The 25,478-nt window shown below is 22.2% G+C and overlaps 1 protein-coding gene and 1 long non-coding RNA gene across 3 annotated transcripts in view; one reads left to right on the top strand and one right to left on the bottom strand.

Annotated features, from left to right (window-relative positions):
* Window positions 1–25,478, top strand: part of LOC122509277 — a 199,094-nt gene that overhangs the window by 54,908 nt on the left and 118,708 nt on the right. The gene's annotated exons all lie outside the window — the stretch shown is intronic.
* Window positions 1–25,478, bottom strand: part of LOC122509279 — a 138,909-nt gene that overhangs the window by 13,516 nt on the left and 99,915 nt on the right. Inside the window, exon 3 of the long non-coding RNA XR_006302337.1 lies at window positions 15,727–15,798. This is a non-coding gene — a long non-coding RNA (uncharacterized LOC122509279). The remainder of the gene's footprint in view (window positions 1–15,726; window positions 15,799–25,478) is intronic.

Below are 25,478 nucleotides of genomic sequence, written 5' to 3'. Positions count from 1 at the left end.
ATTTTTCTCACAAAATCTCAAATAAGACACTAAAATGTAAATGAAATCACATACAAATCTGTTACTTTGTACTAATTAAAATTTTCACTTAAAAAGAAAAATTCTGTACTTAAATCAATTAAATTTGTTAACTATTCATGATGAATAAACCTCTTATAATTGTACGCGTTAAACTGTTAAAAGCAAAACATCTTATTGTTTTACTATAGCAATGCAATATGCGCAGGCGTCTACTTATAAGTCAAACAAACATTTATTTGAATCAAATATATTTTTTATTTGCTACAAATATACTATTTCATAAATTGCAAATATATTTCTTTATTTTAGATTAATTAGTGCATTTATTTGAAATAAATATTAGTTTATTTATTTTAAATAAAATATTTATTTGCAACAAATAAATTTTTCTTAAATATACACTTTTAGTTAAAATAAATAACTTTTTTCTCTGGGTGCATATATATGTATATGTGAGAATGTATCACAAATGAGAGAAATAATTTCGAATATATGTTCGCCTTTGTGTTAAAATTAGGCAGCTGGTAATTAAGAAAAATATGCTTTGTGAGAGAAGTTTAATTTCAAAGCAGAGTAATATATTATATACTTTCCACAAACTAACCCGCACTCACTCACATACATAAACTATTATCAAAGATTGAACTCTGATTCTCAAGAATTTTATATAATCTAATAATAATCCCTCTTGTCTAATCTCATTGAAAATTCATTCAAGTTCAAAAGTGTTTTGATAAGGGCTATTTTCAGTAAATGAAGATATTATTTCGATAAATATTCTAAAACTTCCTCGATATCTCCATCTCCTTCTCTTTTGCAAATTAATTAAATTTCAATCTCTATTCAAACTTGATTTATAGCTTTTAATTTTTTTTAAAAATAAATTAAAAATTATTTTCTTCTCAATAAATTAAAAATTTGTATTTTTTCCATAAATTTAAAATTTGTTTTCTTTTTAATAAATTTAAACTTCATTTTCTTTTCAATAAATTTAACATTTATTCTCTTATAAATAAATTAAAAATTTATTTCATTTTTAAGAAATTTAACTTTTAAAAATCTTATATTTTATAGTTTTCAAAAAAATTAGTGGTAAAGCTCGATTTTCGTCAGACCGACAGTATTATATATATTTAACGCGAAAAAAAAAATGTTAATCATATTAAAATTCTCTTTACAAAAATTTTAAATTTTATTCACTGTTCCTTTTATTAAGAATTCTTTTAATTTCAGAATCAGTAGAAAAGCTCAGTTTTAGTCAGACCGAATGGATTTCTTTACTCGAAAGAAAAAAGATATTAAATTATTTAAATTCTCTCTGTAAAGGTTAAACATTTGATTTTCCAGTTCTTTTAGGGAGAGAGTTCTTTTAATTTCAGAATAAAGTAGAACACAAAATTTATGAAACCCAAGTAAATGTTTATTTTATTCACATAAATATTTATTTAGATCAAATAAACTTTATTTGGAATAATCTGAAAATAAGAATTTGCCAATAAAAGGTTGTATACTAAAAATAAGGTTTATAAAAAGAATTGAGTATTTTAAACAGATGTAATATTTTTCTCAAAATAATCAGTCTGAATAAAATTGAGCTTTACTACAGATTTTTTTAACTTTGGTAAAATTTTTATTCAACAAAATTATATATTATAATTATATTTTTTTTTTATTTTTTATTTCACATGTAAACGGGCTACAAGAAAAAAATGCCCTTTTGTACAAAGTACTCATAATTATAAGAATTTGAATAATTTAATCAATTTTTCTTCTTCAGAGAAAATGAAAAACATCCTGTCTGACTATAACTGAGCTTTACTACTGATTTTTCTAAATTATTGAAATTTTTACTATAGAAGAAACTATGACTTGGTTGTAAATGTTTTATAACGAGAATTTTAATACTTTTTTTCTAGAGTGGAAAAGAATACAGTCTGTCTGACTAAAATCGAGTTTTACTACTGATTTAATAAATTAAAAGAATTCTTTATAAAAGGAATATAAATTAAAATTGAAATCTTTTGTAAAGTGAAAATGTAAAGTTATTTAAATTTTTTTCTTTATGTAAATTTAAATATACCTTCAGTCTGACTAAACTCGAGCTTTACTACTGATTTTTATAAGTACATAACAATTTTTAAATTACTAAAAGAAACCATGACTGAAAAAAAAATTAATAATTTAAATAATTTATTTCCCAAATTTTTCACCTGGCAAAAGTAAAAAATAGTTGGTCTGGCTGCAATCGAGCTTTACTACTTATTTTTCTAAATTAGTAATATTTTTACTAACGAAATTATAATTCCAGTGTAAAAGATTCATAAGGAAAATTTAAATAATTTAATCAATTTTTTCCCTTTGGAGAAAATGAAAAAAGTTATGTCTGGCTATTATTGAGCTTTACTACTAATTTTTCTAAATTACTAGAATATTTTTATTATAAAAGAAACTATGATTTTGTTGTAAAAGTTATATAACGAGAATTTTAATAATTTTCTTTTTGCTTGAGTGGAAAAGAATATAGTCGGTCTGACTATAATGGAGTTTTACTACTGATTCCAAGAATTAGAAGAATTCTTAATAAAAAGGAGTGTAAATTAAAATTGAAATTTTTTGTAAAGTGAAAATGTAAAGTTATTTAAATTTTCTTATGTAAATTTAAATACACCTACAGTCTGACTAAACTCGAGCTTTACTACTGACTTTTATAAGTACATAACAATTTTTAATTTACTAAAAGAAACCATAACTCAAAATGAGAAACTGTGACGATAAGGAATTTATATATTTTATTTCCTGAATTTTTTACCTGGTAAAACTAGAAAACATTTGGTCTTACTAAAATTGAGCTTTACTACTGATTTTTCTAATTACATCAAACCAAATTATACCAAATTTTATTTTTTATTAAAAAAGAAGCAATAACTGTCAAAAGTTGTTTGGGAAAATATAATAATTAACAACTAATTAACTAATCAACAACTAATTAACTAATTAACAACTAATAATTAATAAATTAATTAATTAATAAAGTAAAAAGTAAAAATAGAATAAATTAATAAAGTTAATAATTAATTATTACATTATGAAAAATATATAAGTATTTCGTCAGACTGAAATTGACATTTACTACTAGTGCAAAACTTCTAAAATTTAACGAAATGAAAATTACGAAATATGACTAATTTAATAATGAAAAGAGAGTCAAGGTATTTTTAATTAAATGATTAAGTAAAATAAAATAAATTCAGAAATAAAAAAAATTTCTAAAAATAACAGTTAGGTTGGCGGTTTCTTTTTTTAGTAGCAACGTTCAATAAAACGTTTCCCGAATGTGTTGAGATAATCACACGAAGCAATAAAAGTAGAAGTCAACTGCCGTTTCGAAAATATATCGATGTTCTTATCGAATTCGGTTACTAGTGATTATGTCTTTTACTAGATATATTGTTCTCGTAATTTCAAATCAAATTGCTTCATCTTTCTTCCGATATGGCTTATCTTTACATTTTTACATCTCTACTTTGCCTTTTCGTTACTTTTATTGTAACTGTCACGTCAAAATGGAAAATTAATTTCTCTCAAACTAGTCACAATTTTCAAAAATTTATGTGAAAAAATATTCATTTTAGGTATAAATTTTTATTATACAAAATTTTTGTGTGTAACAAGGTGAATTCGCCATTTTGAAATGTGGACAAAATTATAAATTAACAAATTGTAAATTGTAAGTTGTAAATTTTAAATTAATTGTTAATTTGTTCAGTTCAGTTTTTTCATTTTCCTTCACACTTTTTTTTTTGCTCAATTGTCTTTGGAAATTAATGACTCAATTAGAAATATAATTATTTACATTAATGTGAAAATGTCGCTTTGCTCTTTCTTCATGTAATTAAATTGTGACGAGGGTCTTGGAAACGATACAATATTTTAAGAATGTAGGTCACAGATTGCTGTGACTGGACTATATAAGAGATTCAACTTTAATCAAATTATTATATACGCTAAATATTTCCGTAAAATAAACTTTCTAAAGCAATTAACCAAATCGCTAGGTGATGAACCTACTTTATATAAAGTTAAAATTCAAGTAAGTCGTTTTAATCAAGATTTAAATAACAATGGTATTTTATAAATTTCAGAAGAGCAAAATTTTAAAAAAATTGTCTGACTGAAAGTGACTTATACGATTATTTTCTTTTTTAAATTACGAGAATTTTTCTTCAAAAGCAAAAGTATATTTTGTTAGAAGATAAATAATTTAATATAATCATTCGAAGTCGCAAAAGAAAAGCAGGGAAAAGTAGTTAAGTTAAAGATAAATTTACTTCTCTTGTCTGACTGAAACAGACGTTTACTACTGTTTTACGAATTAGGAGAAATTTTACGTAAACGAAATGTGAAACTAGTGTAAAGAGAATTAGAAATAATTTAATAACCTTTTCCTTTGGGTCAGACTTCTTTGGTCTGACTGAAATTAAGCTTTACTACTGAATTTCAAATTATATACGAATTTTTACTACATTAAGTAGATCAAATGTGTGCAACTTTTTTTTGAAGAAAATTTAAATGGTTTAATCATTTTTTTTCGAAGGTGAAAATTGAAAATATTTCGTCTGACTATAAACGAGTTTTTCTACTGATTTTTCTTTGAAACATTTTTTACTAAATGCTATCATATAAGTTAAGTGCGAAAGTTATAACACGAGAATTTGAAAAATCCGATTAATTTCTTTTCTTCTGGAAAATAAAAAATAATCAGTCTGACTATAATTGAGCTTTACTACTGATTTTATTAAATAGCTACAATTACAATTTTCAGATTATTACTAAAAAGAAACTGTAATTTCGTTGGAAAAGTTGTAAACATAGAACTTAAATAATTTTCTTGATCGCGTATAATAGAATACAATCAGTCTGACTAAAATTGGGCTTTACTACTGATTCTAAAGTAAAAAGAATTTTTTTCAAGAAACTTTAACCTTAACGCAAAAAGTTTACTTGAAAAAGAAATTAAATAATTCTTTTTCAATTTCTTTCAAGCAAAAGTGAATAAAGTTTGTCTGACTAAAATCGAGCTTTACAACTGATTTAAAAATTATTAAGTCACTGAAACAAACCAGTAAAAAATAAATCTAATTTTAAGAACTATCTGAAACGCTGGCTATTAAATTTTTCCAAAGAAATTCGCAATGGTCAGAAATTGAAGCTTTTTTATCCCTCTTCAATTTCTGACCAAGGCCAGAAATTTTGGTCTAAAATTTTTCAACTTATGAATTTTTTCCTCTTTAATTTCTGACCAAGACATAACAATTTTTTTTTTTTTTTTTGAGAAAAGAAACCGTAACTTAAAAGCAAAAGCTGTGGCTGTAAAGAATTTATACAATTTAATTCCAAAATTTTTACCTCATAAATGTAGAAAATAGTTGGGTAGCTCCATGCCTAAAAAATCAAAGTTGTCCCCTACTTCTTCGATTTTGTTGAAACTTCGAAATTTTGAAGTGGAATACATGCCAGTAAAAAACCCTAAATCGATTTCGAAAAATTTTGAAAAATTTTGGATTTACGAGGTTTTTAAAAATTTTTTTGAAATTTTGAAAATGGTATATCTCAAAGGAAAATGAATAAAATTTAATGAAATTTTCAGGGAATGCTTATTGTTTACAGACAATTTAAGAAAATATTTTATAAAAAATTTTTATTTTTTTTTAAACAAATTATTTAAAAAATAATTTTTAAATAAACAATTTTTTGAAAAGTGCCATTTTTTTTTGCTTTTAATAACAATGATTCGATTCCCACTTATTTCACGAGTGTTTTCCAAAAAAAAAATCGATGGAGGGTCTGAAACTTTAGGAGATATTGAATTTTTTGTCCTGGCGCGCAACCGTAAAAAGCGCATTTTCAGGCTATACTGTACATACAAACTAATGTTCAAAATCACCTATAAGTCGTAAATTTTAACCGAATTAAATTTTTCTTTTTGGAGAATGTCAGGCAATAAATTTGTAAGAATACTGTGCATTTTTTAAATTTATATTTGTTTAAACAAATTATTATTATTGTTGTTAATTACTAACTTTTTACATATTGTACCTAGAGAGGTGTATTTTTTCCAATTTTGTAATTTACCGGACCTTACATAAATACAGATGCAGATTTAAAACATAATTATTAATGTTTAAGCAAGATTTAAACAAATTATTATTGTTTATTTCTAATTATTTACGGAATAGTATACTAGAAAGATGCAGTTTTTTCTAATCATGCAAATTTACCAAACTTTTTCAAATTCCGATTTACATTGAAAATAAAATTATAATTTAAACAAAAATAAGAATAAAAAAAAAAATTTTTAAAAAAAAAAATTAAAATAAAAATATTAAAATTATTAATAATAATAATTAATAATAAATAATTAATAATTAATAATAAATAATTAATAATAATAATTAAAAATTAATTAATAATAATAATTAAAAATTAATTAATAATTATTAATTATTAATATTATTAAATATTAAAATTTAAAAATTGTTTAATTAATATTTGTACTTTTAATTTTAATCTGGGTATGTCCAAGTCCATGTCAAATAAATTAAAGTTGTCCCCTAGTTCTTTGATTTCTATGAAATCAGAAGTTTATTATTATAGCTCTGGAATAAAAGCTTAACAAACACAGTTTTTTAAAACAATTATTGTTATAATCATTTTTCGCAACAAAAATTGGAAAAAATACACCTCTCTAGGTACAATATGTAAAAAGTTAGTAATTAACAACAATAATAATAATTTGTTTAAACAAATATAAATTTAAAAAATGCACAGTATTCTTACAAATTTATTGCCTGACATTCTCCAAAAAGAAAAATTTAATTCGGTTAAAATTTACGACTTATAGGTGATTTTGAACATTAGTTTGTATGTACAGTATAGCCTGAAAATGCGCTTTTTACGGTTGCGCGCCAGGACAAAAAATTCAATATCTCCTAAAGTTTCAGACCCTCCATCGATTTTTTTTTTGGAAAACACTCGTGAAATAAGTGGGAATCGAATCATTGTTATTAAAAGCAAAAAAAAATGGCACTTTTCAAAAAATTGTTTATTTAAAAATTATTTTTTAAATAATTTGTTTAAAAAAAAATAAAAATTTTTTATAAAATATTTTCTTAAATTGTCTGTAAACAATAAGCATTCCCTGAAAATTTCATTAAATTTTATTCATTTTCCTTTGAGATATACCATTTTCAAAATTTCAAAAAAATTTTTAAAAACCTCGTAAATCCAAAATTTTTCAAAATTTTTCGAAATCGATTTAGGGTTTTTTACTGGCATGTATTCCACTTCAAAATTTCGAAGTTTCAACAAAATCGAAGAAGTAGGGGACAACTTTGATTTTTTAGGCATGGAGCTACCCAGTTGGTCTGGCCGAAATCGATCTTTACTACTTATTTTTCTAAATTGGTAATATTTTTACTAATATTTACTAATATTTTACTAATATTTTTACTAAACAAGTGAAAACGATTTATAATAAGAATTTGAATAATTTAATCAATTTTTCTCCTTCGGAGAAAATGGAAAACATTCTGTCTGACTATAATTGAGCTTTACTACTGATTTTCTAATTACTAGAATTGTTACTAAAAGAATCTATAGCTTGGTTGTAAATGTTTTATAACGAGATTTTAAATAAATTATTTTTTTTATTCTTCCAGAGCTCGGACCGACTTTAAGACCGAAAAAAGTCGCTTTAGTCGCAGAAATTCACAACAAAAGTCGCATGAAATTTTAGAAAAAACGATAAAAAAAAGATGAAATTGTATAAAATGTGAAAAATGGCATAATGTTAATAGGGTTTTATTAGAATCGAGTGTAGAATGTAACAAAATATTTTTATGAAAATTATTTTATTTGTATAAAATATTAAGAAAATTATATCAATCCTCCAAGTCAAATATGAAAATAATAAAAACACAATTTTAACGTTTAGACAAATATTTTATTTGTAGATTTTTATTTGCAATGAGACACAAAAATAATTTTTTATCGTAATAATTATTTTTTAAAGCAACAAAAAAATACTCAAATGAATCGAATAATCCGTTTGATTATAATTTATTAAAAAATTTATTTTTTCTATTATTTTTTAATTTATTATTTTTTTATTATTAAAAAAAAATTTAATAAAACTGTACAGCAAACATTTAATTATTTTCATAAATAATAAATATTTCACAGAAATTCAATTATTTACAAATTTTTTTTATAAATTTCTTCGCAAAAATTCCATTATTTTCATAACTAATAAAAGTTTTTTTTAAGGAATTGAATTATTTTCATAAAAAATAATTAAAAATTCTAGAAAATAATAATTGAATTAAAATGATGAAATTTTTACTCTTTATCTACAATCATATAAGGTTTCTAAATTGCAAAATTAGAAAAAAACTGCAACTTTCTAGGTGCATTCTGTAAAAAATTGGTAAATAGCAACAACTATTTGTTTAAATAATTTTTTAATAATACTTATTACTCGTTTCAGTAAATATTGTTTTTAATTTATTGATTGAACTACAAACAATTCGCGCGCTAAAGCGCGCTGCTAACTTTTTAAGATGACATTGGCAATTTTAAAAATAATAGAATTTAAAAATTTGTAATTCAAATTTTTGTTGAAAACACTAAAAAAATCCAATTTTGGAAAAATTACAAATAATTGCAGAAATTCAATTATGAAGTGATAAAATTCTTCTCATAAAATTTAATTATCTTTTCAATTTAAAAAAAAAAATTCTCGTCAAAATTCAAATTATCTTAATAAATAACAAAATTCTTTTTCAAAGTTCAATTATTTTCAAATTAATTTCAAATTCCCAAAAATAGTACGCAAGTATTTAATTATTTTTATAAATAATAAAAATTTCTCAGGAATTCAATTATTTACAAATTTTTTATAAATTTCTTCGCAATAATTCAATTATTTTTATAAATAATAAAATTTTTTTAAGGAATTCAATTTTTATAAAAACAATATAATATCACACTAAAATTCGTAAATCCAAACAAAATAGCAGCACAATATGGAATTCAATTATTTTCATAAAAAATAATTAAAAATTATATAGAATTTATAAACAATTTTGGCACCAGAAGCAAATTTTTCTTGAACCAAAAGAATGTTTGGTCAACTGTTGTACAAAAAAGCTATTTTTTGTTGATTCCATCAAAATTTGGTTGTTTCTAACAAATTTTTTCTTAGTGACAATTTAAGCGAGTAGAGAGTGAAAAAAGAAGGAAAAAATGAATAAGAAGAAAAAAAAGAAAAAGAAGAAGAAAAGACAGAGAGAAAAATCAATGTTCTCATTACAAGAAAATGGATAATCTCTTTAAGAGAAGGAAAAAATGGGAGGGTAAATATGGACACGAGAATTTATGCTAAAGATACTTTTCATAAAAAAGTTAGCTTCTTCAGCACTTTTATACATTTATACCCCTTGAGATATATACTTTATATCATTGCCGTTTTATATCCTACCCCACACACGTTTTACAGGGAAACTAAAAATATTACTCAATTGCGGATGATGTTGATCCACACACGAATGTGCGACATTAAAGTCATCGATCGAAAGTGACGTTAGTATAAAAGAGAAGAGCGACAGAGTATGAGAGAGAAAGAAAGAGGGATCGCAAAAAAAATACGTTTTTCATGAGTCGAATAAAATTTGAATTTATGGAGAGTGAACGAGAACGTGAGAGATAATAAAACTCCTACGAAAAAAAAACTGCATTGCAATGATGCAACTGACATTTCCGCAATTTTATATCTTCACATATAAAAAACATATCTTTCACTCTCTCTCTCTCTTTAAACTTGTATACATCAAACTTTTCTTTTTTCTTCGAAAGAAATATGAACTTTCTTTTAATATTTTATTAAAAGTGCGAATATAAAATATATTTTCCGGTGTAATATCACAGTTTTTCAAAGGATATAAATTTGAGACAAAAAAAACAAAGAATGCTTTCGAATTAGTAAATTTTACTAATAAATTGTTATAAATTATTTGTTTAATATATATTTTTTTTAGTTATTTTTAAATTAAAGCAAAAAAATCTATAACGCAAAAAGTTAGCAAAATTTTTTAGTAATAATCGGTTATTTTTAACTGAACTAAATCTAGAGAGCATATAACAACTATTTTTTTATGAAGTAGAATTTTATTTTTAGTGAAAAAAATCTTTTCCAACGGTGAAAAATACTACACGGGAGGGTAATTAGCATTTGTTAAATTAGCCTCACAAGAAGATGTACTAATTCTTTCTTGTGACTAGAGATTCGTAATGAAGTTTTTTTTTTCCTGCACCTTATGCGGTTTAACTTTTCACCCTAAATAATGACACTTCAGTGTAATTTACAATCCGGACTATAAATAACATCCTTAATAATATGGTAATTTAGAAGTTTCTCACGCGCCTCGTGTATATAGTTAACAATTATGCTTAATTTTCCATAACGAAAAATTTAAATTCAAAAATAACTAAGAAACGGTCAGTAAAAATTATCTAATTTTTTTTAGTATTTTTTCATTTATTTAGTATTTTTTTCATTTCAAAAATTAGTTTTTAGAAAAAATAAGTGACTAACTTTCTGCCATCGAAATTAGCTATTTTTCAAACAAACACAAATTTCAGAGAGTACTACTGAAAAGTTTACACCGATAATGCTGAACAAATATATACATTCAACAAAGTATTAAACAAACCCTCTAGTCCTTCTCATAGTACAAGTTTGTTGTATTTTGCACGCAAGCAAAAAAAAAAGAAGAAGAGGAGAAAAAAAATGACTGAAAATAGAGTCGACGAGAAATTTTGTTAAGACAAAACTTTTCTATAAAAGTTTCTTTTCCTTTCTGATACTCATTAAAATCTTTTTCTTTTTACCTCGAAATAAATCAACAAAAACTTTTCTTTGCTACAATTTAAAATGGTTAAAAAATATATACGTAGACTCTTTTAATTGAATTTCATGTCTACTTTATTTTGTTTGAAAAATAATTAGAAAATTTATCGAGCTTGTGTATTTTTCATTTATATCTATACTAGGGAAAAAGAACGAGATGCTTTATATATACCTATGACAACAAATATTTGTAATTCAGAAGATAAATTTTCTACTAAAATTAAAAATTTCTTATTGGCAAAATTTTAAAGGTTAACAATTGGCTAAATATTTGGCGAAAATTTGGACGATATTATTTTTCCTCGAGACTGAATGTAGAAACTATGTTCGATTTTAAAATATTGATTCAATATTGACATTGCGATTTTAATTGTAAAAAAAAATTCTATGAATAATAAACTTTATTTTATTAACAATAATTTCTAACAGTTTTTGTTTAAAATTTTTTAAAAAATTAAGAATTTAATTCATTAATTTAAATCAAATTTTATACGAATTTCTAAATTAAATTATTCAAAACTTCAATACTTTTCGTTAAACAAAAATTAAAAAACTTAATCTTATTTATTTTGAAATTTAATTATTTTTAAAAATTGTAACTGTAATTCTTCTAAAATTCAATTACTTTTTTTCGAATTTTTGGAATAAAATTAATCAAAAACTTTTAGAATTTTTAAAGAAAAATAATGTAATTAATAATTTTTAAAAATAAGAATTTAAATATTTTTATACTTTTGCTTCTATTAAACTTTCGAAGAATTTAATTTTAAAATTCTTTTAAAATTTAATTAATTCCTAAAATTCCTGTTATAAAGTTTTAAATATTCAATTATTTTCTAAAATTTTAACTGGAATTTGTTTTAAATCAATTCATTTTTAATTTTAATTCAATTCGAAATTGAAATCAATAATAAAATCAATTTAAATCAATCTTAAGTCAATTAAAGAATTCAACTAGGTGAATTTCATCTCGTTTACGAGCGAATTTTCATGCCATCTGGGCGGAAATTTCTAGAATTATAATGGCGCGAAATTCAAATTTAATAAAAGAAAAAATCGAATTTTTCCCATTTACTATTAAAATAGAAGAAAAAATTCTTTTCAAATTTCACTTTTAGAGCAAAAAACCATCAAAAATGTCTTTTGAAAGCTAAACTTCACCAAAAAAGAGCACGAAAAAAAAATGTTATTTTAACAGTCCGGAACATATGCTCTGTGTATAAAGGAACACTTTCTATATATATATATATTTCTCCAAGTTGAATGAAAAAGTTCTTTTATGTAACAAAAGTTACTACTCTCACGTTTTGCGGTTTACATCTGGTGTAGAAATTCAAATAGAGGGAGTGACAAAGTAACAATATTGGAAATGAAATAGAAAGAGATTTGACCTTAAAGCATTTCTGGACAGTCGCCAGTTTTAATAGTTCAACCTACTTTGCAAAACTACTATAGTAACAATTTGTTCAAATGACTGTGAAATACGACCAATAATAATAATTTCCATTCTACTCAGTAAAACACATGAGGAATGACAATATAAACAATGAAAACCTTTAATGTTACGTGTGTGCTTTCAAGTAAACAAATAAAATTTCCCTTCGTAAATAAATAAATTTAAATATTATGTGTTTTTGACAGTTAAAAAGGTTTAACTTTTATTTGCAAATAAAATTGCAAATTGTTTCCAAGGAAACGACTTCTGTTAAAAAGAATTTAATATTAATGTTAATATTATTACATTAATACTACTAATTAATATTATTATTACATTTTTCCAGAAATTTGATTAAAATTGTATTAAAAATAATTGAATCTTTGTAAAAAAAAATTTGAGTGAATTAAGAAAAGTTTTTGAAAATAATTGAAATTTTGCAAGAATTTTATTAAAATTTTTGAAAATAATTTATTTTTTGACAGTAATTGAATTTCTGCGAAGAATTTTATTACTTTTGAAAATAATTGAATTTTTGAGACGAATTTTTTAATAATTCTTTCTAAATACCTAATTGAATTCATTTGTGAAATTTTATTGAAATAGTAGATATTGAAAATAATTGAATTTTTATAAATTTACTTCGATCACTTCGACTGTTTAATAATAATTAAAACTTGCTACTTTGTTAAGCTGTAACTTCTTTGAAAAGTTCTTTGAGTATTTTCAAATCCATTTGTTTACAATTTAATTTTACGAAATTTCGATTATTCTGACAATTTTCAATTAAATATTTATTAGAAAATAAAAACTTCAAATAATTAAAAAAAATCCTATCAAACTTTTTGAAAACAATTAATTCTACAGAATTTTTAATTAAAAGTATGAAAAGTTCAAATTTTCAAAGATTTTAATTTAAAACCTTTTGAAAATTCAATTATTTTTAAAAAATTTACGCTATAATGTTTTTAATATTCAATTATAATCTGAAATTTTAACTGAAATTCATTTTTAAATCAATATTTATTAGAAAATTCTACGAGAATTCAATTATTTAAATACAAAAATAAATATTGTATTAAATAATTAAATGTTTCTTAAAATTGAATTTTCATGAAGAATTTTATCAACAAATTTTTGAATAATTGAATTCTCTTGACAAATTTAAATAACATTTTTGAGAATAATTTCATTTTTTGAGAAATTTGAAGAAAATTGTATTGAAAAAAAAAAATTGAAATTCTGTTAAAAATTTTATTAAAATTTTTGAAAATAATTGAATTTTTCAGAAAAATTTTATTATTTATAAAGATAATTGAGATTTTGACGAGAATTTTTGTAATTATTGAAATTAATTAAATTTCTACGAAGAACTTTATTAAAATTATTTGAAAAAAAAAATTGAATTTTTGTTAAAAAGAATTTTTTTAAAATTTTTGAAAATAATTTTATTCTTTCTAGAAATTTAATTAAAAATGTATTGACAATAATACTTAAATTCTAATAAATAAATTATAAGAGAGCTTTATAAAATAATTAAATTTTTTTGATGGATTTTAATAAAATTATTAAGAATAATTACATTTTGCGAGAAATTCCATTAAAATTTGTATTAAAAATAATTAAAATTCTGCGATGAGTTTTATTATTTATTAATTAATGATAAATCATTCCATTGATAGCAATCATTGTTATTATTAAAATTAATATTATTTACAAATATTTTTGTATTTGCTTTATAATATTTCTGTAGCATTATTAATATTATTAATTAATTTAGTTATTAGTAATTAATATTGTGAATTCAAATTATTAATTATTAGGTATCATTAATTAATGAATTTTGCCATTTGTCTACAATTTTCAAAATTAAAAATGGCGATTCCAATATGGCGGACGTATTTATTTTTTATAAATTTTGATTAGATTCAATCGGAAATTTTTGGATTTGATGCTTACGAATCCTTTGCAAGTTTTTTTTGAAATTCAACATGTCGGGCGTCTTTTCAAAAGAAAAAGTTTATCAGACACGCTTTAAATTCGTTACTCAGGGGTTTTCCGGGTCAGTGATTAAGTATTTTATGTCAGATTCGTAATCAGCCAAGCAAGAAACCCCAAAAGTAACGATGACTTTAAAGCGGATCGGATAATTTTTTTTTCTTCTAAAGAACGCCATTTTGGTTCCGACATCTTTAATTTCGAAAATCTGATTCGTTGACAATGATTCTATAAACTCGGAAATAATAAATATAATAATTTTATTTCAATTCTTACAAATCTTTATATTTTCAAAATAGCAGTACGAGGCATTTTTGCAAAATTTCAATTTCAAAAGAAAAGAAATTACTAAAGATAAAAATACAAAGAGGAAAAATACAAAAAGGAAAAATACAAATTTCAAAAAAGGAAAAAATTGAATTTCGAAATAAAAATTTTCAATATTTCAATGTCAAAGTTAGAGGAAATGAATAAGTATATATATAGAGAACTCATCGTAAACTATCTATTAAGTATAAAATGCGCCAAAATTCTTTCTCAACTTACAAGGACTTTTACATTGACATCTCTTTTTTCACCGGAAACACGGAGATAACAAAATGATTTACTCTCCGTCGCCCCCACGAAATATTTTTCAAGAATTTCTCTGATATATTCCTTACATAGGTTTTATTTCGTTAACTTCGGGAACACGAAATCCTTTGGGTATGATTTTCAATCGACTCGACTTAACTCCCTATCTCTATCTCTCTCGATTCAACAAAAACCTTGACATTTTTTTCTTTTCTTTTCTTTTTTTTTTGAAAAATCACGAACAAGAATCTGCAAAGGACAGAATGCGTTTCTCCGTTCAAAGAAACTTTTATTACCTAGAGAGCTTCCGGATATCCATATACCCAATAAGATTTAAGCTTTCAAAGTCGTTCGTCACTCTTGACAGTCATTCTGAGAACTTCAGTAAACCACTTTACATGCAAATTGTACGTGAAAAAAAAAAGAAAACGAATAACTTGTAGACGTATATTAATTATCTGTATGTCAACAAATTTTTTTTCATTTTCTACTTTTCTTGATTTTTCTCTTCTTTTTTTTTTTTTTTTTTGAGAAGGAAATAAAGAATATGTAAAAATTCTTGAAAAATTATTTATCCAACTGAGTGAAATAAGGGAATATTAAATTGATGGATCTAAAAATAGTCACTTTGCGATATTGCATTTATAACATTTTGAAGAAAATTGATATGGATTTATTGAAAATGATTGGAGGATATTTTACTGAATCATTCATTCATATGTTATGCACTTACCTTAAACTTGAATGCAGCAGCGCAGATGGTGAAGCAAACTTTACCATCGTCTGTTAAATGTCGAGAATCCTTCTGGAAAATAAAAATGCTGAGATAAAGTACAATAATTCGTGAAAATATATATTCTTTCCAATTTAGATTTTATAAAGTGAGAAAGTGATTTTCTTTTTTCAATTTCTTCAGCTTTTTCAATTTTTTCAATCATTTTGGAAAATAAAAAAATTCCCATAATGTATAATCTAGTATGTAATTTTTACCATAATAAAATAATTATCAAAATAAATTAAAATTAATAAGAAAAAATAATAAAAGTGCCTTTTTTGGCTCTACATAGGGAGAAATAAAACTTTCTTAAACACAATGGAGGAAAATAGTCGATTTATCACCAGAGAGTAAAATCAAGGTTGCCACAAAAATTTAGTTTCATTTTTCCCTGACTTTTCCCTGATTTCCAGACAAAATTTTAACTTTTTCCCTGACCAGAAAAGAATATTCTGATTCACTCTAAAAATGATTAGATGCTGAAAAAGAGGTCCAATAAATTTATTTACGAATTTCTTTAATTGTAAAGTTATTCAAAAACATCAGCAACTTTTTTTTTAAATAAATATTTAATCATTGTTATTTTTCCATAGGAGTTAAGATTTTCAAAAATTTTAAATTCAAAATGTTTTTTTTTTCAAAATTCAAATATTTCTAAATATTCCCCCCTAATGCTCTTAATATTTAATTATTATCTAAAACTTTAACTAAAATTATTCATTTTTAAATCAATTTTTATTAGAAAATTCTACGAGAATTCAATTATTTAAATAAAAAAAATAAATAATTTATTCAATAATTGAATGTTTCTTAGAATTTAATTTTTACAAAGAATTTTATTAACAACTTTTGAAAATAATTAATTTCTTTTAAGGAATTGAATTAAAATTTTACTAAAATTTATTATATTAAAGAATTTTATAACAATTTTTGAAAATAATTGAAAACTTTTTGAATTTTATTAAAATTTTTTAAAACAATTGAATTCCTGAGAAGAATTTAAATAATAATTTATAAAAATAATTGAATTTCTGCGAAGAATTTTGATTAAATTTCGTTTAAATAATTGAAAGTTTACCAAGAATATTATTAAAATTTTTGACATTAATTTAATTCTTGAAAAGGTTTTCGCTATTTATTTATAAAAAAAGGTAATTTAATTCTTAACGGGAATTTTTAAAAAATTTTGAAAATAATTTAATTTTCGGAAAGTATTTTATTAGTTTTCAAAAGAATTGAATTCTTATGATGAATTTTGATATTTATCGAAATAATTGAATTTTTGAAGAGTATTTTATTAAAATTCCTTAAATTAATTGATTATATGTGGAAAACTTTGTTGTTTATCAAGATAATTGAATTATTTGCAGAATTACTTAAAAATTTTTGAAAATAATTAATTTTCTGTGACGAATGAAAAGTTATTTATGAAAATAGTTGAATTATTTCAACGAATTTTATTATTTTATTGAATAATGGAATGTTTCTTAAATTTGAATTTATTTAAATCTTAAATTTATTTAAAATTGTATTAAAAATATTGGAAATTTTACAATGAAAATAATTGAATTCTTAAATTGAAATTTTATTATTTATAAAAATAATTGAATGTTTACGTTGAATTACTGTAACAAAAATTTTTTTAAATAATTAAATTATTTGATAAATTTGATGAAAGTAGTAAATATTGAAAAACATTGAATTGCGAAAAACTTTTGAAAATAATTGAAATTTTGCAAAGAATTTTATTTAAATTTTTGAAAATAATTGAATTTTTGGCGAAAAATTTTGCTATTTATAAAGATAATTAAATTCTTAACGAGACATTCGTTCAAATTTTTAAAAATAATTAAATTTCTTCGAAAAATTTTATTAGTTTTGAAAATAATTGAATTCTTGTGATGAATATTGTTATTTATGAAAATAATCAAAATTTGAAAAGAATTATTTTTAAATTCTTAAAAATAATTGAATTCTTGTAAAGAATTTTGTTATTTATCAAGATAATTGCATTAAAACTTTTGAAATAATTAAATAATATTAAAAAATTTATTCTGGTCAGAAACAGAAAAAAATTTTGAAGGTTTTGTATTAGAATTCGTGGTAGTTTCACAGTTTATGAGGCAAAAAAAAAATTTTTTGTCAAATCCTTTGATATAGTGTTTTTTTGATATAAAACACTATTTGAAAAACCACATTTTGTAAAAGAATGAATTTTTTTAATTTTAGGTGCCACGTTTCAAAAATTCTTACTCTAATATAACTAAAGAGTAAAATTGTAATTTTTACCACAAGAGAGAAAAAGGGCCTATTTTTACTAGAATTTAAAGTAAACAGTAAAATAACTAAAGAGTAAAATAACGATTTTAGTCACTAGGTAGTAAAATAACGATTTTAGTCACCAGGGAGTAAAATAACATTTTTGGTCACTAGAGAGTAAAATAACGATTTCTATCCCTAAAAGACAAAATTTTTATTCTTTACTCTAGAGACAATGTAAATTTTAAGAAGCAGTGCATTTTATTCAACTTAAAAATGAATATAATTTAACTAAAAAACAAACAATAAATTTAAATTATAAAAATAAAATAATTATTTAAAACAAAGTTTTTAATAACCTTTGAATTCAATAGTAAAATATGCATATCAAATTGAAACCACATCATCAAACTCAAATAAGTTTCATTACAAAAATGAAGCTAAAAATGTTATATTTTTACTCTTCTTCATTAACATAAAATCAATATTTCCATGTTGAATGAAAATAGAATTCAAATCTCTCGTTAACAGTTATTTTGTTATATAAAAATGTTCATTACATCTCGACTAAAATTCGATACATAATAAAAAGAATTTTACTTCGAAATATATTCTCTTCTCAGTCAAATTAATCATTGAAAAATTATTCTATAAAACTATTTTATATCAATTTTTCCATTCAAAACATTCTACAATAATAATAATAAAAAAAAATTAAATTTTTAAAATTCATGACAAAATTTTGAATTTTGGTGTCTTTTTTCTTTGTCTCATAAACTATGAAATTTTACCACGAATTCTAATACAAAACCTTCAATTTTTTCTGATTTTGACAATAATTTCTTTTTAAATAACTTAATTCTTGAAGAACCATTTTTTTTTAAATAGATGAACTTCAAAAGGTTTTAATTTGAAATTGTATAAAATTCCAATTTCCAATAAATTTAATTAAAAATTTTAAAGAACTTAGATTTTTGAAAAATGTTAATAATTCAAATTCTTCTGAAATTAGTTACATTTTTTAATATAATATATATTTAATTAATTGATATAAATAATTGATTTGTAGAAGCAAAGTATATTTTGTTATATTTTTTTATTTTATTTTTTTATTATATTTACAATATTTATTTGTCAGTTAATTAATCAGAAAAGAAAAGAATTTTTGTAATTTTTATAAATTGAAATAAAATACCGAGGATAAAGTTTTGAAATGCAAGAGACATTTTAATGGAACCACAAACCAATCAGAGGTGCAATTCATATCGTCGATGCGAAAACTTATGTCTCTCAAGAGAACTTGTTGTTACAAGAGCAATTCTAGAATTTACTTTGACCTAACGAAGCAAGGTGAGAAGTTGGAAAAGACTTACGGCTCAAGTTTAAAGAAGCGGAAACTTTAACAAAAGAATATAACTTTTAATGTCAAACAGAAAAAATTGTAAATATATATATTTAGAATTTGTTAAAAAGAGCAAAGGCAATTAATTTAATATTATAAATATTGTATCTATCATGTATGTGTTTTATGATTATAAAAATCATAAATATAAAAAGTTAATTATTCATAAATTTATCGCCAGGATATTATATTATTTTATATTATTAATTACTAAATTTTACATGCAAAAAAAAAATTTGTTTTTAAATTAAGATCATAAATTTAAATAAAAATTTATTATATCTTTTAAATTTTGTAGATTCATTAACGTTTTTACATATTTTTTACGCATTAACATATTTTTTTAATTAAGAGAGACATATATTTTTTTTTTTTATAAAAATAGGAACCCTGTAATTAAAATTCTAACAAACAAAAAAGAATTTTCTCAGTGAAAAGAATTTTATTCGTGTATTTTCAATTTATTTTATGCTTTTAAAGAGTGGTAATATTGATTTCGTCTCGATTGTCAGTGATTTTAAATGTATCAGATTGAAAAGCAAAGCGAGTGCTACGTTTACATTTCAAATTTTAATCAAAAAATTCCACTGATTTTATAAAATAAAATAATAAAGTCTGGAAAAAGAATTATCGACACAAATTTCTTTTAATGTTAAATCTTATAGTAAATTAATCAAAATAGAATTTTATTCAAAAATTTTTTGAAAATAAATAATTAAATTATGTATTACTAACAATACAATTATTTTTATTTGCCACAAATAATTAAAACTCGAAATAATAAAATTTCAAGGCGTCTCTAATATAATTGCCGTCTACTTCATCTCATTAACGAGAGAGTTTTCATGCCATCTGGACGGAAATTTACAGAATTATAATGGCGCGAAATTCAAATTTAATAGAACTAACAATTACAATAATCAAAGAAATATTTATTTTCCACATTCCTTTAACGAGAGAAATGAGTTATTTTCGCTATTTGCAAATTTTAATTCTTTAAACAGCTTCAGTTGTAGAAACAATAGAATAAAGAGTAGAAATACCGAAAATATAATTTTTTTCTATTTTAATAAAAAAAAAACCATCTAAAGATTAAAATTTCGTTTTTCGAAATTGAAAAACTGCAAAAAAAAAAAATATAAAAATAAAATCTTCCAATGCTGTGTGACATTTGCTTTTGAAAGATCACACGAACCACTATATACGCCTGGTTAAATGTTTTATATTCCGTTTGCACTGGGGTTGTTCGATTGACATCAGTTCAATTTCCGGACGGAGTTTGCCTTCATTTCTGATATTAGTAGCGGGCAGTTAATCAGAAAAGAGAGCGAAAATTTCTATTTTCACAAAATAAACCGTAATTTCAAGAAATTATCTGAATTTCTGATTTTCTGGCATAATGAGTTTACATATCGTTCATTATTTTCTGATTTTCGTTCTTCTCTGCGATATAATGTGCGTTTTGTTCTCCAATATTGAGAATAAAAATAATTATCTGTTCATTTATTTGTAAAGTAGAAAAAAAATTTATTTTAATCAGAAAAAATTTCAGAAGAGAAAATTTCTTTTTATTTTTAAAAAATTTTCCTCATGACAAATCAAGACAAAAAAGAAGATTTATTTTAAAGTTTAAAAATTGGTCAAATTGGAAAGTTTCCAAAGTCCTTATTGATGCAAATTTTACGGAAATATGAATGAAAATTTTAGTGAATTATGAGACATTTCTTTTAAATATTATTAATTGACGATAGTCAATTAATAATATTTAAAAGAAATGTCTCATAATTCACTAAAAATTTTATTCATTCAATTCAAAGTTTAATTGAATATCAGAAAGTTGAATCACTTCAAATTAAATTATAATTTAAAAATAATAATTTAAGTGCTAAATCTCTTATTATTTCAGATTAAAACTAGTCAATGGGAGAATTTATTTAATAAGAGAATTAAATTACAAAATTGACTTGTCTTTTTTTTTAATCTGTTACACTGAGCGAGATTTTTAACGAGTCAATTTGAAAATAGAATTTGTAGGATTTAACGAACGAGAAAAATGTCTTTCTTTTTGTATTTTTTTTTTAGAACATATTCTCTACTGTAAATTTATTCGTGAAAGAGGACGAAAAAAGCACTTTTCTCATTTATCCGCTTTTATATATTAGGAAAGTACAGGTCAGAACGCACTTAACAAAAATCGAGAATGGCAGAAAAGAAAAATAGTGGTGAAAAATGGGACAGGACTAAAATACACAGGAAGCCAATAAAAGAAACTTTCAAAGTTAGTTTATGAAAGAAAATTATATTTCTCGTGAAGAGAAAATAGAAACTTTCAAATAAATTGTCGCCTTTTATTATCTTTTCACACTTAAAAAAAAAGGAAAAAAAAATCATCAAGTGTGAATTTTCAAAAAAGTTTTATTTTTCTAAATATTTCAGAAGAAGGAAACAAAAGTATTTTGAGTGTATAAACAAAAAATTTCAATTTAACAAAAAACTTTGAAAGAAATTTTTTAAAAATTAAAAAATTACTCTCAAATAAAAATAGTGTTTAAAAATTGTTTAAAAAACATTATTAAAAACATATTTGCTCCCTCATATAGAAAGGATTGTATTTAAAAATAGTTTTTAAAAATAGTATTTGAAAATACTTTTCAAAAATATTATTTAAAAATACTTAAAAATACTTTTTAAAAATATGATTTAAAAATACTTTTTAAAAATATTATTTAAACAATTTTTTAAAAATACTTAAGCAATAGAAGAAAAAGTATTTTTCAAAAAAAAAAAATTACCATCAGCAGTGGAAATTTCTATTCGAAATCTAAAAACTTTTTGAATTCATTTCAAATAATCCACTAACAAAAGGCATTTTAAAGTTGAAAATAAATTCCCACTTCCCTTTGAAAATGAGTTTTTGAATACACAAAAGTAGACGCGAATTTCGAGAAATTGAATTCCCAGGGAGATAACTTAAGTTGTCAACGTTGAAAACTATTACAAAGCCACAAAAAAAAGGTTTCATTCCCTATCACGATTTGAGTGAAAAACCTGCTCAATCCGCTAAATCTCTGACACGTGGTAATTTTTTTTTTCTTTTCTATCAGCAGCGTTTTGCAGGCAATGCTTTACAGTCCACAAAATTTTACGACTCTCTTCAACTGCCCCATTGCGTTTACTCCTTTTTCATGCCAAGAATAAATTTTTCCCATTAAAAAAAAAAAAAAAGCAAAACAAAATAGGAAAAAAATCTCCAAAGTATTTTGTCTTCAAAAAATCTCAAAAGTATTTTATCGTCAAAAAATGTTCAAAGTATGTTATTTTTAAAAAATGTCCAAAGTATTTTATCGTCAAAAAATATCCAAAGTATTTTGCCTTCAAAAAATCTCCAAAGCATTTTATCGTCCAAAAATCTCCAAAGTATTTTGCCTTCAAAAAATTTTCAAGGTATTTTATCGTCAAAAAATGTCTCAGTTATTTAGTCTTAAAAAAATCTCCAAAGTATTTTATCGTCAAAAAATGTCCAAAGTATTTTGTCTTCAAAAAATTTTCCAATGTATTCTATTGTCAAAAAATTCTCCAAAGTATTTTATCGTCAAAAAAACCTTGAAGTATTTTGTCTTTGAGTAATTTTTACAAGCTTCGTACTCGATCATTTATTTAAAAAAAAAGCAAAAAATAGCTTTAAGACTAAAAAAAGTATTAAAAAAGTAGCTATCGAAAAATTAAATTTAACGACTCAATTTTTTCACAATTTCTAAATTAAATTACATTTAAAAAAATAATAATTTTTTAAAAATAAATATTTAAATACCTATTTATTTTTCCACAGGAATTAAACTCTATTAAATTTCAATTTTTGAAATTTATCTATTTCTAAGAACAGCAAATATAATTCATCCAAAATTCAATTATTTTCTCTTGAAATTTAAAAGAAAATCAAAACTAAAATCATTGTATTCCAAAATAAAAATTTAAATATTATTACAGTTTTACAACAATTAAAATTTTCAAAGTTTTCAATTTAAAAATCCTTTGAAATTTAATTATTTCTAAAAATTCACACTATAACGTTCCTAACATTCAATAAATAAAAATTTAATTGAAATTCAATTTTAAATCAATTCTTATTTGAAAGTTCTACGAGAATTCAATTATTTAAATACAAAAATAAATAATTTATTGAATATTTCTTAAAATTGAATTCTAATAAAGAACTTTGTCAAAATTTTTTAAAATCATTGAATTCTTTCAAAGAATTTTAATAAAATTTTTAAGAATAACTGCATTTGTCGAAAAATTAATTTAAATTTGTATTAAAAATAATTGAAGTTAATATAAATTAAATTAATCAAATAATTGAACTGCTGTGAAAATTTTATTATTTATGAATATAAAAGATAAAAATAATAAAAAAATAAAATTTGGAAAAATCCAAAATCAATTGTTTCGAAGAAAATTTAAGTTCGTACAAGGAATTCAATTAAAATTGTACTGAAAATAATTGAATATCGAAAATTTTTTTTAAATTAATTTACTGTCCACTAAGAATTTTATTAAAATTTTTTTTAAAAAATAATTGAATTTATTTGAAGAATTTCATTGAAATTTTTGAAAATAATTAAATTCATTCAAGAAATTAAATTAAAAATTTATTGAAACTAATCATTAAATTCTAATAAACAAATTATATAGAATTTTTTGAAAATAATTGAATTCTTTCGAAGAATTTTAATAAAATTTGTAAGAATAACTGCATTTGTCGAGGAATTCAATTACAATTGTATTAAAAATAATTGAAATCCTGCGATTAGTTTTATTAGTTACATGAAAATAATTGAATTTTAGTAAAAAAAATTTTTAATTAATGGAATCCTGAGGTGAATTTTATTATTTATAAAAATAATTGAATTCTCTCGAAGAATTTAATAAAAATCTTTTTATAAAAATTCATTTGTTTAGAAAAATTTTATGAAAATTGTGTAATAAATAATTGAATTCATGTAAAAATTTTATTATTTATGAAAATAATTGAATGTTTGCAAAGAATTTTATAAAAACTTTTTTTTTTAAGTAATTGAACTCTTTTAGGGAATTTTTTATTAAAATAGCAGATATTAAAAATAATTCAATTTCGACAAATTTATAAAAATAATTGAATTTTTGCGAAGAATTTGATAAAAATTCAGTTGTTTAGAAAAATTTTATGTAAATTGTGTTTTAAATAATTGAATTTCTGTAAAAATTTTATTTATGAAAATAATTGAATGTTTTGCATATAGAATTTTATACAAAAACTTTTTTTTAAATAATTGAATTCTTTTGGGAAATTTTTTATTAAAATAGCAGATATTGAAAATAATTGAATTTCGGCAAATTTTTGAAAAGAATTTATATAAACATTTTTTGAATTGTTTCTAAGAATTTTATTTAAATTTTTGAGAATAATAATATTAATAATAATAATAATAATAATAATAGTTGGCTATTAGCGAATTGAAATTAGTGCCAATTCTCAAACATAGAAAAAAGTAGCCTTTAGTGTCACAAATCTAAAAACAATGCATCCAAATCGTAAAATCGTAAAAAAATCGCAAATCGTAAAAAAAGTAGTAAATAGTAGGTTTTAGTAGATGAGTACGAAGGCTGTTATTAGAAAAAAAAAGTTTATCATTTTAAATTCCTTCAACAAATAACGGGAAATAAAAAAGTTACATTGAAATTCTTACAGTAAAACTTTTATTGTCTCTTCTAATTGAAATAATTCGCCGTTAACTTTCGATTTGAATAAAAAAAGTTTTGTTGTTGAATGAAGTGAAAATGTAAAATTCATTGTCACCGTGAATTTTTTATAAGTAACTATATATACACACACACACACTCTCACTGAAACACAGCTATAGCTACAATGCGAGAATAAGTTTAACCAACTACTTGAGTCCAGTGGAGAGTGAGTCGTTCCATAAAGTCTGAATTAGGAAAATCTCATTTTCCCCGTTTTTCAAACGATCTTTTTTTCATAGAGTTAAGTCGTTTCTCGATAAAGCGGAAG

Source organism: Leptopilina heterotoma, unplaced genomic scaffold, assembly GCF_015476425.1.
Source record: "Leptopilina heterotoma isolate Lh14 unplaced genomic scaffold, ASM1547642v1 Lhet_60, whole genome shotgun sequence".
In the NCBI taxonomy this organism is placed as follows: domain Eukaryota; kingdom Metazoa; phylum Arthropoda; class Insecta; order Hymenoptera; family Figitidae; genus Leptopilina; species Leptopilina heterotoma.
Note: the sequence above shows the minus strand (reverse complement) of the source record. Positions and strands in the feature narration are given on the sequence as shown.